Below are 19188 nucleotides of genomic sequence, written 5' to 3'. Positions count from 1 at the left end.
ACGGAACAGCGTGAAAGACATGTAGTAATGTGCAACAGCTCTAATAAAGCAGTTTTACCGAAGCGCAAGAACTGCTAGATCCCGCTGTCACTCTTCTCCCGTCTGCTGAAATAGCTCAGTTGGGAGAGCGTTAATCTGAACATATAAGGTCCTTGGCTCGATCCCGGGTTTCGTCGTCCAAAGCACGATTTGTTGAATCTGTCGGTATACAAGTATTTTGCAAGAATTCTAACGAGTTAAACAGTTATGCAGGTGAACATACATGCTTGATAAAGAAATGCTGAATCAGATTGAATCGCGGCAGTAGGCGTGGCAAAAAAACCGGAACAGCGTGACAGACACGTATTAATATGCAACAGCTCTTATAAAGCAGTTTTACCGAAGCGCAAGAACTGCTAGATCCCGCTGTCACTCTTCTCCCGTCTGCTGAAATAGCTCAGTTGGGAGAGCGTTTAACTGAACATCTAAAGGTCCTTGGCTCGATCCCGGGTTTTTGCGTCTAAAGCACTTTTTTGTTAAATCTGTCGGTATACAAGTATTTTGCAAGAATTCTAATGAGTGAAACGGTTACGCAGGTGAACACACCTGCTTGATAAAGAAATGCTGATTCAGATTGCATCGCGACAGTAGGCGTTGCAAAAGAACCGGAACAGCGTGAAAGACATGTAGTAATGTGCAACAGCTCTAATAAAGCAGTTTTACCGAAGCGCAAGAACTGCTAGATCCCGCTGTCACTCTTGGCCCGTCTCCTGAAATAGCTCAGTTGGGAGAGCGTTAATCTGAACATATAAAGGTCCTTGGCTCGATCCCGGGTTTCGTCGTCCAAAGCACAATTTGTTAACTCTGTCGGTATACAAGTATTTTGCAATAATTCTAACGAGTGAAACGGTTACGCAGGTGAACACACATGCTTGATAAAGAAATGCTGACTCAGGTTGCATCGCGGGAGTAGGCATTGCAAAAGAACCAGAAAAGCGTGAAATACACGTAATAATGTGCAACAGCTCTAATAAAGCGGTTTTACCGAAACGCAAGAACTCTTAAATTCCGCTGTCACTCTTCTCCCGTCTGCCTAAATAGCGCAGTTGGGAGAGCGTTAGACTGAAAATCTAAAGGTCCTTGGCTCGATCCCCGGTTTCGGCGTCCAGATCAATTTTTTGTTAAATCTCTCGGTATACAAGTATTTTGCAATACTTCTAACGAGTGAAACGGTTACGCAGGTGAACACACATGCTTGATAAAGAAATGCTGATTCAGATTGCATCGCGGGAGTAGGCATTGCAAAAGAACCAGAACAGCGTGAAATACACGTAATACTGTGCAACAGCTCTAATAAAGCGGTTTTACCGAAACGCAAGAACTCTTAAATCCCGCTGTCACTCTTCTCCCGTCTGCCGAAATAGCGCAGTTGGGAGAGCGTTAAACTGAACATCTAAAGGTCCTTGGCTCGATCCCGGGTTTCTGCGTCCAAAGCAATTTTTTGGTAAATCTGTCGGTATACAATTATTTTGCATCAATTCTGAGGAGTGAAACGGTTACGCAGGTGAACACACATGCTTGAAAAAGAAATGCTGATTCAGATTGCATCGCGGGAGTAGGCATTGCAAAAGAACCAGAACAGCGTGAAATACACGTAATAATGTGCAACAGCTCTAATAAAGCGGTTTTACCGAAACGCAAGAACTCTTAAATCCCGCTGTCACTCTTCTCCCGTCTTCCGAAATAGCGCAGTTGGGAGAGCGTTAAACTGAACATCTAAAGGTCCTTGGCTCGATCCCGGGTTTCTGCGTCCAAAGCAATTTTTTGGTAAATCTGTCGGTATACAAGTATTTTGCATCAATTCTGAGGAGTGAAACGGTTACGCAGGTGAACACACATGCTTGAAAAAGAAATGCTGATTCAGATTGCATCGCGAGAGTGGGCATTGCAAAAGAACCGGAACAGCGTGAAATACACGTAATAATGTGCGACAGCTCTAATAAAGCGGTTTTACCGGAACGCAAGAACTCTTAAATCCTGCTGTCACTCTTCTCCCGTCTGCCGAAACAGCGAAGTTGGGAGAGAGTTAAACTGAACATCTAAAGGTCCTTGGCTCGATCCCGGGTTTCAGCGTCCAAAGCACTTTTTTGTTAAATCTTTCGGTATACAAGTATTTCGCAATAATTCTAACGAGTGAAGCGGTTACGCAGGTGAACACACGTGCTTGAAAAAGAAATGCTGATTCAGATTGCATCGCAACAGTAGGCGTTGCAAAAGAACCGGAACAGCGTGAAAGACATGTAGTAATGTGCAACAGCTCTAATAAAGCAGTTTTACCGAAGCGCAAGAACTGCTAGATCCCGCTGTCACTCTTCTCCCGTCTGGTGAAATAGCTCAGTTGGGAGAGCGTTAATCTGAACATATAAGGTCCCTGGCTCGATCCCGGGTTTCGTCGTCCAAAGCACGATTTATTGAATCTGTCTGTATACAAGTATTTTGCAAGAATTCTAACGAGTTAAACAGTTGCGCAGGTGAACATACATGCTTGATAAAGAAATGCTGAATCAGATTGAATCGCGGCAGTAGGCGTTGCAAAAAAACCGGAACAGCGTGAAAGACACGTATTAATATGCACCAGCTCTTATAAAGCAGTTTTACCGAAGCGCAAGAACTGCTAGATCCCGCTGTCACTCTTCTCCCGTCTGCTGAAATAGCTCAGTTGGGAGAGCGTTTAACTGAACATCTAAAGGTCCTTGGCTCGATCCCGGGTTTCAGCGTCCAAAGCACTTTTTTGTTAAATCTTTCGGTATACAAGTATTTCGCAATAATTCTAACGAGTGAAGCGGTTACGCAGGTGAACACACGTGCTTGAAAAAGAAATGCTGATTCAGATTGCATCGCAACTTTAGGCGTTGCAAAACAAACGGAACAGCGTGAAAGACATGTAGTAATGTGCAACAGCTCTAATAAAGCAGTTTTACCGAAGCGCAAGAACTGCTAGATCCCGCTGTCACTCTTCTCCCGTCTGCTGAAATAGCTCAGTTGGGAGAGCGTTAATCTGAACATATAAGGTCCTTGGCTCGATCCCGGGTTTCGTCGTCCAAAGCACGATTTGTTGAATCTGTCGGTATACAAGTATTTTGCAAGAATTCTAACGAGTTAAACAGTTATGCAGGTGAACATACATGCTTGATAAAGAAATGCTGAATCAGATTGAATCGCGGCAGTAGGCGTGGCAAAAAAACCGGAACAGCGTGAAAGACACGTATTAATATGCAACAGCTCTTATAAAGCAGTTTTACCGAAGCGCAAGAACTGCTAGATCCCGCTGTCACTCTTCTCCCGTCTGCTGAAATAGCTCAGTTGGGAGAGCGTTTAACTGAACATCTAAAGGTCCTTGGCTCGATCCCGGGTTTTTGCGTCTAAAGCACTTTTTTGTTAAATCTGTCGGTATACAAGTATTTTGCAAGAATTCTAATGAGTGAAACGGTTACGCAGGTGAACACACCTGCTTGATAAAGAAATGCTGATTCAGATTGCATCGCGACAGTAGGCGTTGCAAAAGAACCGGAACAGCGTGAAAGACATGTAGTAATGTGCAACAGCTCTAATAAAGCAGTTTTACCGAAGCGCAAGAACTGCTAGATCCCGCTGTCACTCTTGGCCCGTCTCCTGAAATAGCTCAGTTGGGAGAGCGTTAATCTGAACATATAAAGGTCCTTGGCTCGATCCCGGGTTTCGTCGTCCAAAGCACAATTTGTTAACTCTGTCGGTATACAAGTATTTTGCAATAATTCTAACGAGTGAAACGGTTACGCAGGTGAACACACATGCTTGATAAAGAAATGCTGACTCAGGTTGCATCGCGGGAGTAGGCATTGCAAAAGAACCAGAAAAGCGTGAAATACACGTAATAATGTGCAACAGCTCTAATAAAGCGGTTTTACCGAAACGCAAGAACTCTTAAATTCCGCTGTCACTCTTCTCCCGTCTGCCTAAATAGCGCAGTTGGGAGAGCGTTAGACTGAAAATCTAAAGGTCCTTGGCTCGATCCCCGGTTTCGGCGTCCAGATCAATTTTTTGTTAAATCTCTCAGTATACAAGTATTTTGCAATACTTCTAACGAGTGAAACGGTTACGCAGGTGAACACACATGCTTGATAAAGAAATGCTGATTCAGATTGCATCGCGGGAGTAGGCATTGCAAAAGAACCAGAACAGCGTGAAATACACGTAATACTGTGCAACAGCTCTAATAAAGCGGTTTTACCGAAACGCAAGAACTCTTAAATCCCGCTGTCACTCTTCTCCCGTCTGCCGAAATAGCGCAGTTGAGAGAGCGTTAAACTGAACATCTAAAGGTCCTTGGCTCGATCCCGGGTTTCTGCGTCCAAAGCAATTTTTTGGTAAATCTGTCGGTATACAAGTATTTTGCATCAATTCTGAGGAGTGAAACGGTTACGCAGGTGAACACACATGCTTGAAAAAGAAATGCTGATTCAGATTGCATCGCGGGAGTAGGCATTGCAAAAGAACCAGAACAGCGTGAAATACACGTAATAATGTGCAACAGCTCTAATAAAGCGGTTTTACCGAAACGCAAGAACTCTTAAATCCCGCTGTCACTCTTCTCCCGTCTTCCGAAATAGCGCAGTTGGGAGAGCGTTAAACTGAACATCTAAAGGTCCTTGGCTCGATCCCGGGTTTCTGCGTCCAAAGCAATTTTTTGGTAAATCTGTCGGTATACAAGTATTTTGCATCAATTCTGAGGAGTGAAACGGTTACGCAGGTGAACACACATGCTTGAAAAAGAAATGCTGATTCAGATTGCATCGCGAGAGTGGGCATTGCAAAAGAACCGGAACAGCGTGAAATACACGTAATAAGGTGCGACAGCTCTAATAAAGCGGTTTTACCGGAACGCAAGAACTCTTAAATCCTGCTGTCACTCTTCTCCCGTCTGCCGAAACAGCGAAGTTGGGAGAGAGTTAAACTGAACATCTAAAGGTCCTTGGCTCGATCCCGGGTTTCAGCGTCCAAAGCACTTTTTTGTTAAATCTTTCGGTATACAAGTATTTCGCAATAATTCTAACGAGTGAAGCGGTTACGCAGGTGAACACACGTGCTTGAAAAAGAAATGCTGATTCAGATTGCATCGCAACAGTAGGCGTTGCAAAAGAACCGGAACAGCGTGAAAGACATGTAGTAATGTGCAACAGCTCTAATAAAGCAGTTTTACCGAAGCGCAAGAACTGCTAGATCCCGCTGTCACTCTTCTCCCGTCTGGTGAAATAGCTCAGTTGGGAGAGCGTTAATCTGAACATATAAGGTCCTTGGCTCGATCCCGGGTTTCGTCGTCCAAAGCACGATTTGTTGAATCTGTCGGTATACAAGTATTTTGCAAGAATTCTAACGAGTTAAACAGTTGCGCAGGTGAACATACATGCTTGATAAAGAAATGCTGAATCAGATTGAATCGCGGCAGTAGGCGTTGCAAAAAAACCGGAACAGCGTGAAAGACACGTATTAATATGCAACAGCTCTTATAAAGCAGTTTTACCGAAGCGCAAGAACTGCTAGATCCCGCTGTCACTCTTCTCCCGTCTGCTGAAATAGCTCAGTTGGGAGAGCGTTTAACTGAACATCTAAAGGTCCTTGGCTCGATCCCGGGTTTCAGCGTCCAAAGCACTTTTTTGTTAAATCTTTCGGTATACAAGTATTTCGCAATAATTCTAACGAGTGAAGCGGTTACGCAGGTGAACACACGTGCTTGAAAAAGAAATGCTGATTCAGATTGCATCGCAACTTTAGGCGTTGCAAAAGAAACGGAACAGCGTGAAAGACATGTAGTAATGTGCAACAGCTCTAATAAAGCAGTTTTACCGAAGCGCAAGAACTGCTAGATCCCGCTGTCACTCTTCTCCCGTCTGCTGAAATAGCTCAGTTGGGAGAGCGTTAATCTGAACATATAAGGTCCTTGGCTCGATCCCGGGTTTCGTCGTCCAAAGCACGATTTGTTGAATCTGTCGGTATACAAGTATTTTGCAAGAATTCTAACGAGTTAAACAGTTATGCAGGTGAACATACATGCTTGATAAAGAAATGCTGAATCAGATTGAATCGCGGCAGTAGGCGTGGCAAAAAAACCGGAACAGCGTGAAAGACACGTATTAATATGCAACAGCTCTTATAAAGCAGTTTTACCGAAGCGCAAGAACTGCTAGATCCCGCTGTCACTCTTCTCCCGTCTGCTGAAATAGCTCAGTTGGGAGAGCGTTTAACTGAACATCTAAAGGTCCTTGGCTCGATCCCGGGTTTTTGCGTCTAAAGCACTTTTTTGTTAAATCTGTCGGTATACAAGTATTTTGCAAGAATTCTAATGAGTGAAACGGTTACGCAGGTGAACACACCTGCTTGATAAAGAAATGCTGATTCAGATTGCATCGCGACAGTAGGCGTTGCAAAAGAACCGGAACAGCGTGAAAGACATGTAGTAATGTGCAACAGCTCTAATAAAGCAGTTTTACCGAAGCGCAAGAACTGCTAGATCCCGCTGTCACTCTTGGCCCGTCTCCTGAAATAGCTCAGTTGGGAGAGCGTTAATCTGAACATATAAAGGTCCTTGGCTCGATCCCGGGTTTCGTCGTCCAAAGCACAATTTGTTAACTCTGTCGGTATACAAGTATTTTGCAATAATTCTAACGAGTGAAACGGTTACGCAGGTGAACACACATGCTTGATAAAGAAATGCTGACTCAGGTTGCATCGCGGGAGTAGGCATTGCAAAAGAACCAGAAAAGCGTGAAATACACGTAATAATGTGCAACAGCTCTAATAAAGCGGTTTTACCGAAACGCAAGAACTCTTAAATTCCGCTGTCACTCTTCTCCCGTCTGCTTAAATAGCGCAGTTGGGAGAGCGTTAGACTGAAAATCTAAAGGTCCTTGGCTCGATCCCCGGTTTCGGCGTCCAGATCAATTTTTTCTTAAATCTCTCGGTATACAAGTATTTTGCAATACTTCTAACGAGTGAAACGGTTACGCAGGTGAACACACATGCTTGATAAAGAAATGCTGATTCAGATTGCATCGCGGGAGTAGGCATTGCAAAAGAACCAGAACAGCGTGAAATACACGTAATACTGTGCAACAGCTCTAATAAAGCGGTTTTACCGAAACGCAAGAACTCTTAAATCCCGCTGTCACTCTTCTCCCGTCTGCCGAAATAGCGCAGTTGGGAGAGCGTTAAACTGAACATCTAAAGGTCCTTGGCTCGATCCCGGGTTTCTGCGTCCAAAGCAATTTTTTGGTAAATCTGTCGGTATACAAGTATTTTGCATCAATTCTGAGGAGTGAAACGGTTACGCAGGTGAACACACATGCTTGAAAAAGAAATGCTGATTCAGATTGCATCGCGGGAGTAGGCATTGCAAAAGAACCAGAACAGCGTGAAATACACGTAATAATGTGCAACAGCTCTAATAAAGCGGTTTTACCGAAACGCAAGAACTCTTAAATCCCGCTGTCACTCTTCTCCCGTCTTCCGAAATAGCGCAGTTGGGAGAGCGTTAAACTGAACATCTAAAGGTCCTTGGCTCGATCCCGGGTTTCTGCGTCCAAAGCAATTTTTTGGTAAATCTGTCGGTATACAAGTATTTTGCATCAATTCTGAGGAGTGAAACGGTTACGCAGGTGAACACACATGCTTGAAAAAGAAATGCTGATTCAGATTGCATCGCGAGAGTGGGCATTGCAAAAGAACCGGAACAGCGTGAAATACACGTAATAATGTGCGACAGCTCTAATAAAGCGGTTTTACCGGAACGCAAGAACTCTTAAATCCTGCTGTCACTCTTCTCCCGTCTGCCGAAACAGCGAAGTTGGGAGAGAGTTAAACTGAACATCTAAAGGTCCTTGGCTCGATCCCGGGTTTCAGCGTCCAAAGCACTTTTTTGTTAAATCTTTCGGTATACAAGTATTTCGCAATAATTCTAACGAGTGAAGCGGTTACGCAGGTGAACACACGTGCTTGAAAAAGAAATGCTGATTCAGATTGCATCGCAACAGTAGGCGTTGCAAAAGAACCGGAACAGCGTGAAAGACATGTAGTAATGTGCAACAGCTCTAATAAAGCAGTTTTACCGAAGCGCAAGAACTGCTAGATCCCGCTGTCACTCTTCTCCCGTCTGGTGAAATAGCTCAGTTGGGAGAGCGTTAATCTGAACATATAAGGTCCTTGGCTCGATCCCGGGTTTCGTCGTCCAAAGCACGATTTGTTGAATCTGTCGGTATACAAGTATTTTGCAAGAATTCTAACGAGTTAAACAGTTGCGCAGGTGAACATACATGCTTGATAAAGAAATGCTGAATCAGATTGAATCGCGGCAGTAGGCGTTGCAAAAAAACCGGAACAGCGTGAAAGACACGTATTAATATGCAACAGCTCTTATAAAGCAGTTTTACCGAAGCGCAAGAACTGCTAGATCCCGCTGTCACTCTTCTCCCGTCTGCTGAAATAGCTCAGTTGGGAGAGCGTTTAACTGAACATCTAAAGGTCCTTGGCTCGATCCCGGGTTTCAGCGTCCAAAGCACTTTTTTGTTAAATCTTTCGGTATACAAGTATTTCGCAATAATTCTAACGAGTGAAGCGGTTACGCAGGTGAACACACGTGCTTGAAAAAGAAATGCTGATTCAGATTGCATCGCAACTTTAGGCGTTGCAAAAGAAACGGAACAGCGTGAAAGACATGTAGTAATGTGCAACAGCTCTAATAAAGCAGTTTTACCGAAGCGCAAGAACTGCTAGATCCCGCTGTCACTCTTCTCCCGTCTGCTGAAATAGCTCAGTTGGGAGAGCGTTAATCTGAACATATAAGGTCCTTGGCTCGATCCCGGGTTTCGTCGTCCAAAGCACGATTTGTTGAATCTGTCGGTATACAAGTATTTTGCAAGAATTCTAACGAGTTAAACAGTTATGCAGGTGAACATACATGCTTGATAAAGAAATGCTGAATCAGATTGAATCGCGGCAGTAGGCGTGGCAAAAAAACCGGAACAGCGTGAAAGACACGTATTAATATGCAACAGCTCTTATAAAGCAGTTTTACCGAAGCGCAAGAACTGCTAGATCCCGCTGTCACTCTTCTCCCGTCTGCTGATATAGCTCAGTTGGGAGAGCGTTAAACTGAACATCTAAAGGTCCTTGGCTCGATCCCGGGTTTCAGCGTCCAAAGCAATTTTTTGTTAAATCTCTCGGTATACAAGTATTTTGCAATACTTCTAACGAGTGAAACGGTTACGCAGGTGAACACACCTGCTTGATAAAGGAATGCTGATTCAGATTGCATCGCGACAGTAGGCGTTGCAAAAGACCCGGAAAAGCGTGAAAGACATGTAGTAATGTGCAACAGATCTAATAAAGCAGTTTTACCGAAGCGCAAGAACTGCTAGATCCCGCTGTCACTCTTCTCCCGTCTGCCGAAATAGCGCAGTTGGGAGAGCGTTAAACTGAACATCTAAAGGTCCTTGGCTCGATCCCGGGTTTCAGCGTCCAAAGCACTTTTTTGTTAAATCTTTCGGTATACAAGTATTTCGCAATAATTCTAACGAGTGAAACGGTTACGCAGGTGAACACACATGCTTGATAAAGAAATGCTGATTCAGATTGCATCGCGGGAGTAGGCATTGCAAAAGAACCAGAACTGCGTGAAATACACGTAATAATGTGCAACAGCTCTAATAAAGCGGTTTTACCGAAACGCAAGAACTCTTAAATCCCGCTGTCACTCTTCTCACGTCTGCTCAAATAGCTCAGTTGGGAGAGCGTTAATCTGAACATATAAGGTCCTTGGCTCGATCCCGGGTATCGTCGTCCAAAGCACGATTTGTTAAATCTGTCGGTATACAAGTATTTTGCAAGAATTCTAACGAGTTAAACAGTTACGCAGGTGAACACACATGCTTGATAAAGAAATGCTGAATCAGATTGAATCGCGGCAGTAGGCGTTGCAAAAAACCACAACAGCGTGAAAGACACGTATTAAGATGCAACAGCTCTAATAAAGCAGTTTTACCGAAGCGCAAGAACTGCTAGATCCCGCTGTCACTCTTCTCCCGTCTGCTGATATAGCTCAGTTGGGAGAGCGTTAAACTGAACATCTAAAGGTCCTTGGCTCGATCCCGGGTTTCAGCGTCCAAAGCAATTTTTTGTTAAATCTCTCGGTATACAAGTATTTTGCAATACTTCTAACGAGTGAAACGGTTACGCAGGTGAACACACATGCTTGATAAAGAAATGCTGATTCAGATTGCATCGCGGGAGTAGGCATTGCAAAAAAACCGGAACAGCGTGAAAGACATGTAGTAATGTGCAACAGCTCTAATAAAGCAATTTTACCGATGCGCAAGAACTGCTAGATCCCGCTGTCACTCTTCTCCCGTCTGCTGAAATAGCTCAGTTGGGAGAGTATTAATCTGAACATATAAAGGTCCTTGGCTCGATCCCGGGTTTCAGCGTCCAAAGCACTTTTTGTTACATCTGTCGGTATACAAGTATTTGGCAAGAATTCTAACGAGTGAAACGATTACGCAGGTGAACACACCTGCTTGATAAAGGAATGCTGATTCAGATTGCATCGCGACAGTAGGCGTTGCAAAAGACCCGGAACAGCGTGAAAGACATGTAGTAATGTGCAACAGATCTAATAAAGCAGTTTTACCGAAGCGCAAGAACTGCTAGATCCCGCTGTCACTCTTCTCCCGTCTGCCGAAATAGCGCAGTTGGGAGAGCGTTAAACTGAACATCTAAAGGTCCTTGGCTCGATCCCGGGTTTCAGCGTCCAAAGCACTTTTTTGTTAAATCTTTCGGTATACAAGTATTTCGCAATAATTCTAACGAGTGAAACGGTTACGCAGGTGAACACACATGCTTGATAAAGAAATGCTGATTCAGATTGCATCGCGGGAGTAGGCATTGCAAAAGAACCAGAACAGCGTGAAATACACGTAATAATGTGCAACAGCTCTAATAAAGGGGTTTTACCGAAACGCAAGAACTCTTAATTCCCGCTGTCACTCTTCTCCCGTCTGCTCAAATAGCTCAGTTGGGAGAGCGTTAATCTGAACATATAAGGTCCTTGGCTCGATCCCGGGTATCGTCGTCCAAAGCACGATTTGTTAAATCTGTCGGTATACAAGTATTTTGCAAGAATTCTAACGAGTTAAACAGTTACGCAGGTGAACACACATGCTTGATAAAGAAATGCTGAATCAGATTGAATCGCGGCAGTAGGCGTTGCAAAAAACCGCAACAGCGTGAAAGACACGTATTAAGATGCAACAGCTCCAGTAAAGCAGTTTTACCGAAGCGCAAGAACTGCTAGATCCCGCTGTCACTCTTCTCCCGTCTGCTGATATAGCTCAGTTGGGAGAGCGTTAAACTGAACATCTAAAGGTCCTTGGCTCGATCCCGGGTTTCAGCGTCCAAAGCAATTTTTTGTTAAATCTCTCGGTATACAAGTATTTTGCAATACTTCTAACGAGTGAAACGGTTACGCAGGTGAACACACATGCTTGATAAAGAAATGCTGATTCAGATTGCATCGCGGGAGTAGGCATTGCAAAAAAACCGGAACAGCGTGAAAGACATGTAGTATTGTGCAACAGCTCTAATAAAGCAGTTTTACCGATGCGCAAGAACTGCTAGATCCCGCTGTCACTCTTCTCCCGTCTGCTGAAATAGCTCAGTTGGGAGAGTATTAATCTGAACATATAAAGGTCCTTGGCTCGATCCCGGGTTTCAGCGTCCAAAGCACTTTTTGTTACATCTGTCGGTATACAAGTATTTGGCAAGAATTCTAACGAGTGAAACGATTACGCAGCTGAACACACCTGCTTGATAAAGGAATGCTGATTCAGATTGCATCGCGACAGTAGGCGTTGCAAAAGACCCGGAACAGCGTGAAAGACATGTAGTAATGTGCAACAGATCTAATAAAGCAGTTTTACCGAAGCGCAAGAACTGCTAGATCCCGCTGTCACTCTTCTCCCCTCTGCTGAAATAGCTCAGTAGGAGAGCGTTAAACTGAACATCTAAAGGTCCTTGGCTCGATCCCGGGTTTCAGCGTCCAAAGCACTTTTTTTTTAAATCTCTCGGTATACAGGTATTTCGCAATAATTCTAACGAGTGAAACGGTTACGCAGGTGAACACACCTGCTTGATAAAGAAATGCTGATTCAGATTGCATCGCGACAGTAGGCGTTGCAAAAGAACCGGAACAGCGTGAAAGACATGTAGTAATCTGCAACAAGCTCTAATAAAGCAGTTTTACCGAAGCGCAAGAACTGCTAGATCCCGCTGTCACTCTTGGCCCGTCTCCTGAAATAGCTCAGTTGGGAGAGCGTTAATCTGAACATATAAAGGTCCTTGGCTCGATCCCGGGTTTCGTCGTCCAAAGCACGATTTGTTAAATCTGTCGGTATACAAGTATTTTGCAATAATTCTAACGAGTGAAACGGTTACGCAGGTGAACACACATGCTTGATAAAGGAATGCTGATTCAGATTGCATCGCGGAAGTAGGCATTAAAAAAGAACCAGAACAGCGTGAAAGACATGTAGTAATGTGCAACAGCCCTAATAAAGCAATTTTACCGAAACGCAAGAACTGTTAAATGCCGCTTTCACTCTTCTCCCGTATGCCGAAATAGCTCAGTTCAGAGAGAGTTAGACTGAAAATCTGAAGGTCCTTGGCTCGATCCCGGGTTTCGGCGTCCAGAGCATTTTTTTGTTAAATCTTTTGATACACAAGTATTTTTCAATACTTCTAACGAGTGAAACGGTTACGCAGGTGAACACACATGCTTGATAAAGAAATGCTGACTCAGGTTGCATCGCGGGAGTAGGCATTGCAAAAGAACCAGAAAAGCGTGAAATACACGTAATAATGTGCAACAGCTCTAATAAAGCGGTTTTACCGAAACGCAAGAACTCTTAAATTCCGCTGTCACTCTTCTCCCGTCTGCCGAAATAGCGCAGTTGGGAGAGCGTTAGACTGAAAATCTAAAGGTCCTTGGCTCGATCCCCGGTTTCGGCGTCCAGAGCAATTTTTTGTTAAATCTCTCGGTATACAAGTATTTTTCAATACTTCTAACGAGTGAAACGGTTACGCAGGTGAACACACATGCTTGATAAAGAAATGCTGATTCAGATTGCATCGCGGGAGTAGGCATTGCAAAAGAACCAGAACAGCGTGAAATATACGTAATAATGTGCAACAGCTCTAATAAAGCGGTTTTACCGAAACGCAAGAACTCTTCTCCCGTCTGCCGAAATAGCGCAGTTGGGAGAGCGTTAAACTGAACATCTAAAGGTCCTTGGCTCGATCCCGGGTTTCTGCGTCCAAAGCAATTTTTTGGTAAATCTGTCGGTATACAAGTATTTTGCATCAATTCTGAGGAGTGAAACGGTTACGCAGGTGAACACACATGCTTGAAAAAGAAATGCTGATTCAGATTGCATCGCGGGAGTAGGCATTGCAAAAGAACCGGAACAGCGTGAAATACACGTAATAATGTGCGACAGCTCTAATAAAGCGGTTTTACCGGAACGCAAGACCTCTTAAATCCTGCTGTCACTCTTCTCCCGTCTGCCGAAACAGCGCAGTTGGGAGAGCGTTAATCTGAACATATAAGGTCCTTGGCTCGATCCCGGGTTTTGTCGTCCAAAGCACGATTTGTTGAATCTGTCGGTATACAAGTATTTTGCAAGAATTCTAACGAGTTAAACAGTTATGCAGGTGAACATACATGCTTGATAAAGAAATGCTGAATCAGATTGAATCGCGGCAGTAGGCGTTGCAAAAAAACCGGAACAGCGTGAAAGACACGTATTAATATGCAACAGCTCTTATAAAGCAGTTTTACCGAAGCGCAAGAACTGCTAGATCCCGCTGGCACTCTTCTCCCGTCTGCTGAAATAGCTCAGTTGGGAGAGCGTTTAACTGAACATCTAAAGGTCCTTGGCTCGATCCCGGGTTTTTGCGTCTAAAGCACTTTTTTGTTAAATCTGTCGGTATACAAGTATTTTGCAAGAATTCTAACGAGTGAAACGGTTACGCTGGTGAACACACCTGCTTGATAAAGAAATGCTGATTCAGATTGCATCGCGACAGTAGGCGTTGCAAAAGAACCGGAACAGCGTGAAAGACATGTAGTAATGTGCAACAGCTCTAATAAAGCAGTTTTACCGATGCGCAAGAACTGCTAGATCCCGCTGTCACTCTTCTCCCGTCTGCTGAAATAGCTCAGTTGGGAGAGCGTTAATCTGAACATATAAAGGTCCTTGGCTCGATCCCGGGTTTCAGCGTCCAAAGCACGATTTGTTAAATCTGTCGGTATACAAGTATTTTGCAAGAATTCTAACGAGTTAAACAGTTACGCAGGTGAACACACATGCTTGATAAAGAAATGCTGAATCAGATTGAATCGCGGCAGTAGGCGTTGCAAAAAACCGCAACAGCGTGAAAGACACGTATTAAGATGCAACAGCTCCAATAAAGCAGTTTTACCGAAGCGCAAGAACTGCTAGATCCCGCTGTCACTCTTCTCCCGTCTGCTGATATAGCTCAGTTGGGAGAGCGTTAAACTGAACATCTAAAGGTCCTTGGCTCGATCCCGGGTTTCAGCGTCCAAAGCAATTTTTTGTTAAATCTCTCGGTATACAAGTATTTTGCAATACTTCTAACGAGTGAAACGGTTACGCAGGTGAACACACATGCTTGATAAAGAAATGCTGATTCAGATTGCATCGCGGGAGTAGGCATTGCAAAAAAACCGGAACAGCGTGAAAGACATGTAGTAATGTGCAACAGCTCTAATAAAGCAGTTTTACCGATGCGCAAGAACTGCTAGATCCCGCTGTCACTCTTCTCCCGTCTGCTGAAATAGCTCAGTTGGGAGAGTATTAATCTGAACATATAAAGGTCCTTGGCTCGATCCCGGGTTTCAGCGTCCAAAGCACTTTTTGTTACATCTGTCGGTATACAAGTATTTGGCAAGAATTCTAACGAGTGAAACGATTACGCAGCTGAACACACCTGCTTGATAAAGGAATGCTGATTCAGATTGCATCGCGACAGTAGGCGTTGCAAAAGACCCGGAACAGCGTGAAAGACATGTAGTAATGTGCAACAGATCTAATAAAGCAGTTTTACCGAAGCGCAAGAACTGCTAGATCCCGCTGTCACTCTTCTCCCCTCTGCTGAAATAGCTCAGTAGGAGAGCGTTAAACTGAACATCTAAAGGTCCTTGGCTCGATCCCGGGTTTCAGCGTCCAAAGCACTTTTTTTTAAATCTCTCGGTATACAGGTATTTCGCAATAATTCTAACGAGTGAAACGGTTACGCAGGTGAACACACCTGCTTGATAAAGAAATGCTGATTCAGATTGCATCGCGACAGTAGGCGTTGCAAAAGAACCGGAACAGCGTGAAAGACATGTAGTAATCTGCAACAAGCTCTAATAAAGCAGTTTTACCGAAGCGCAAGAACTGCTAGATCCCGCTGTCACTCTTGGCCCGTCTCCTGAAATAGCTCAGTTGGGAGAGCGTTAATCTGAACATATAAAGGTCCTTGGCTCGATCCCGGGTTTCGTCGTCCAAAGCACGATTTGTTAAATCTGTCGGTATACAAGTATTTTGCAATAATTCTAACGAGTGAAACGGTTACGCAGGTGAACACACATGCTTGATAAAGGAATGCTGATTCAGATTGCATCGCGGAAGTAGGCATTGAAAAAGAACCAGAACAGCGTGAAAGACATGTAGTAATGTGCAACAGCCCTAATAAAGCAATTTTACCGAAACGCAAGAACTGTTAAATGCCGCTTTCACTCTTCTCCCGTATGCCGAAATAGCTCAGTTCAGAGAGAGTTAGACTGAAAATCTGAAGGTCCTTGGCTCGATCCCGGGTTTCGGCGTCCAGAGCATTTTTTTGTTAAATCTTTTGATACACAAGTATTTTTCAATACTTCTAACGAGTGAAACGGTTACGCAGGTGAACACACATGCTTGATAAAGAAATGCTGACTCTGGTTGCATCGCGGGAGTAGGCATTGCAAAAGAACCAGAAAAGCGTGAAATACACGTAATAATGTGCAACAGCTCTAATAAAGCGGTTTTACCGAAACGCAAGAACTCTTAAATTCCGCTGTCACTCTTCTCCCGTCTGCCGAAATAGCGCAGTTGGGAGAGCGTTAGACTGAAAATCTAAAGGTCCTTGGCTCGATCCCCGGTTTCGGCGTCCAGAGCAATTTTTTGTTAAATCTCTCGGTATACAAGTATTTTTCAATACTTCTAACGAGTGAAACGGTTACGCAGGTGAACACACATGCTTGATAAAGAAATGCTGATTCAGATTGCATCGCGGGAGTAGGCATTGCAAAAGAACCAGAACAGCGTGAAATATACGTAATAATGTGCAACAGCTCTAATAAAGCGGTTTTACCGAAACGCAAGAACTCTTCTCCCGTCTGCCGAAATAGCGCAGTTGGGAGAGCGTTAAACTGAACATCTAAAGGTCCTTGGCTCGATCCCGGGTTTCTGCGTCCAAAGCAATTTTTTGGTAAATCTGTCGGTATACAAGTATTTTGCATCAATTCTGAGGAGTGAAACGGTTACGCAGGTGAACACACATGCTTGAAAAAGAAATGCTGATTCAGATTGCATCGCGGGAGTAGGCATTGCAAAAGAACCGGAACAGCGTGAAATACACGTAATAATGTGCGACAGCTCTAATAAAGCGGTTTTACCGGAACGCAAGACCTCTTAAATCCTGCTGTCACTCTTCTCCCGTCTGCCGAAACAGCGCAGTTGGGAGAGCGTTAATCTGAACATATAAGGTCCTTGGCTCGATCCCGGGTTTTGTCGTCCAAAGCACGATTTGTTGAATCTGTCGGTATACAAGTATTTTGCAAGAATTCTAACGAGTTAAACAGTTATGCAGGTGAACATACATGCTTGATAAAGAAATGCTGAATCAGATTGAATCGCGGCAGTAGGCGTTGCAAAAAAACCGGAACAGCGTGAAAGACACGTATTAATATGCAACAGCTCTTATAAAGCAGTTTTACCGAAGCGCAAGAACTGCTAGATCCCGCTGGCACTCTTCTCCCGTCTGCTGAAATAGCTCAGTTGGGAGAGCGTTTAACTGAACATCTAAAGGTCCTTGGCTCGATCCCGGGTTTTTGCGTCTAAAGCACTTTTTTGTTAAATCTGTCGGTATACAAGTATTTTGCAAGAATTCTAACGAGTGAAACGGTTACGCAGGTGAACACACCTGCTTGATAAAGAAATGCTGATTCAGATTGCATCGCGACAGTAGGCGTTGCAAAAGAACCGGAACAGCGTGAAAGACATGTAGTAATGTGCAACAGCTCTAATAAAGCAGTTTTACCGATGCGCAAGAACTGCTAGATCCCGCTGTCACTCTTCTCCCGTCTGCTGAAATAGCTCAGTTGGGAGAGTATTAATCTGAACATATAAAGGTCCTTGGCTCGATCCCGGGTTTCAGCGTCCAAAGCACTTTTTGTTACATCTGTCGGTATACAAGTATTTGGCAAGAATTCTAACGAGTGAAACGATTACGCAGCTGAACACACCTGCTTGATAAAGGAATGCTGATTCAGATTGCATCGCGACAGTAGGCGTTGCAAAAGACCCGGAACAGCGTGAAAGACATGTAGTAATGTGCAACAGATCTAATAAAGCAGTTTTACCGAAGCGCAAGAACTGCTAGATCCCGCTGTCACTCTTCTCCCCTCTGCTGAAATAGCTCAGTAGGAGAGCGTTAAACTGAACATCTAAAGGTCCTTGGCTCGATCCCGGGTTTCAGCGTCCAAAGCACTTTTTTTTTAAATCTCTCGGTATACAGGTATTTCGCAATAATTCTAACGAGTGAAACGGTTACGCAGGTGAACACACCTGCTTGATAAAGAAATGCTGATTCAGATTGCATCGCGACAGTAGGCGTTGCAAAAGAACCGGAACAGCGTGAAAGACATGTAGTAATCTGCAACAAGCTCTAATAAAGCAGTTTTACCGAAGCGCAAGAACTGCTAGATCCCGCTGTCACTCTTGGCCCGTCTCCTGAAATAGCTCAGTTGGGAGAGCGTTAATCTGAACATATAAAGGTCCTTGGCTCGATCCCGGGTTTCGTCGTCCAAAGCACGATTTGTTAAATCTGTCGGTATACAAGTATTTTGCAATAATTCTAACGAGTGAAACGGTTACGCAGGTGAACACACATGCTTGATAAAGGAATGCTGATTCAGATTGCATCGCGGAAGTAGGCATTGAAAAAGAACCAGAACAGCGTGAAAGACATGTAGTAATGTGCAACAGCCCTAATAAAGCAATTTTACCGAAACGCAAGAACTGTTAAATGCCGCTTTCACTCTTCTCCCGTATGCCGAAATAGCTCAGTTCAGAGAGAGTTAGACTGAAAATCTGAAGGTCCTTGGCTCGATCCCGGGTTTCGGCGTCCAGAGCATTTTTTTGTTAAATCTTTTGATACACAAGTATTTTTCAATACTTCTAACGAGTGAAACGGTTACGCAGGTGAACACACATGCTTGATAAAGAAATGCTGACTCAGGTTGCATCGCGGGAGTAGGCATTGCAAAAGAACCAGAAAAGCGTGAAATACACGTAATAATGTGCAACAGCTCTAATAAAGCGGTTTTACCGAAACGCAAGAACTCTTAAATTCCGCTGTCACTCTTTTCCCGTCTGCCGAAATAGCGCAGTTGGGAGAGCGTTAGACTGAAAATCTAAAGGTCCTTGGCTCGATCCCCGGTTTCGGCGTCCAGAGCAATTTTTTGTTAAATCTCTCGGTATACAAGTATTTTTCAATACTTCTAACGAGTGAAACGTTTACGCAGGTGAACACACATGCTTGATAAAGAAATGCTGATTCAGATTGCATCGCGGGAGTAGGCATTGCAAAAGAACCAGAACAGCGTGAAATATACGTAATAATGTGCAACAGCTCTAATAAAGCGGTTTTACCGAAACGCAAGAACTCTTCTCCCGTCTGCCGAAATAACGCAGTTGGGAGAGCGTTAAACTGAACATCTAAAGGTCCTTGGCTCGATCCCGGGTTTCTGCGTCCAAAGCAATTTTTTGGTAAATCTGTCGGTATACAAGTATTTTGCAT

General features: G+C 44.0%; 10 non-coding genes across 10 annotated transcripts; all 10 read left to right on the top strand.

Moving 5' to 3' along the window:
* Positions 1–2683: 2683 nt before the first annotated feature.
* Positions 2684–2756, top strand: TRNAF-GAA (transfer RNA phenylalanine (anticodon GAA)). The gene has a single exon. It is a non-coding gene; the product is annotated as a tRNA-Phe (tRNA).
* A 2829-nt stretch (positions 2757–5585) lies between these two features.
* Positions 5586–5658, top strand: TRNAF-GAA (transfer RNA phenylalanine (anticodon GAA)). The gene has a single exon. It is a non-coding gene; the product is annotated as a tRNA-Phe (tRNA).
* A 2829-nt stretch (positions 5659–8487) lies between these two features.
* TRNAF-GAA (transfer RNA phenylalanine (anticodon GAA)) lies at positions 8488–8560 on the top strand. Its single transcript has one exon. It is a non-coding gene; the product is annotated as a tRNA-Phe (tRNA).
* A 571-nt stretch (positions 8561–9131) lies between these two features.
* On the top strand, positions 9132–9204 carry TRNAF-GAA (transfer RNA phenylalanine (anticodon GAA)). The gene has a single exon. It is a non-coding gene; the product is annotated as a tRNA-Phe (tRNA).
* An 893-nt stretch (positions 9205–10097) lies between these two features.
* On the top strand, positions 10098–10170 carry TRNAF-GAA (transfer RNA phenylalanine (anticodon GAA)). The gene has a single exon. It is a non-coding gene; the product is annotated as a tRNA-Phe (tRNA).
* A 1215-nt stretch (positions 10171–11385) lies between these two features.
* On the top strand, positions 11386–11458 carry TRNAF-GAA (transfer RNA phenylalanine (anticodon GAA)). The gene has a single exon. It is a non-coding gene; the product is annotated as a tRNA-Phe (tRNA).
* A 1540-nt stretch (positions 11459–12998) lies between these two features.
* On the top strand, positions 12999–13071 carry TRNAF-GAA (transfer RNA phenylalanine (anticodon GAA)). The gene has a single exon. It is a non-coding gene; the product is annotated as a tRNA-Phe (tRNA).
* A 1519-nt stretch (positions 13072–14590) lies between these two features.
* Positions 14591–14663, top strand: TRNAF-GAA (transfer RNA phenylalanine (anticodon GAA)). Its single transcript has one exon. It is a non-coding gene; the product is annotated as a tRNA-Phe (tRNA).
* Positions 14664–16202: 1539 nt separating this feature from the next.
* On the top strand, positions 16203–16275 carry TRNAF-GAA (transfer RNA phenylalanine (anticodon GAA)). The gene has a single exon. It is a non-coding gene; the product is annotated as a tRNA-Phe (tRNA).
* A 2488-nt stretch (positions 16276–18763) lies between these two features.
* Positions 18764–18836, top strand: TRNAF-GAA (transfer RNA phenylalanine (anticodon GAA)). Its single transcript has one exon. It is a non-coding gene; the product is annotated as a tRNA-Phe (tRNA).
* Positions 18837–19188: the final 352 nt, after the last annotated feature.

This window comes from Rhipicephalus microplus, chromosome X (assembly GCF_043290135.1).
Source record: "Rhipicephalus microplus isolate Deutch F79 chromosome X, USDA_Rmic, whole genome shotgun sequence".
Classification (NCBI taxonomy): domain Eukaryota; kingdom Metazoa; phylum Arthropoda; class Arachnida; order Ixodida; family Ixodidae; genus Rhipicephalus; species Rhipicephalus microplus.
Note: the sequence above shows the minus strand (reverse complement) of the source record. Positions and strands in the feature narration are given on the sequence as shown.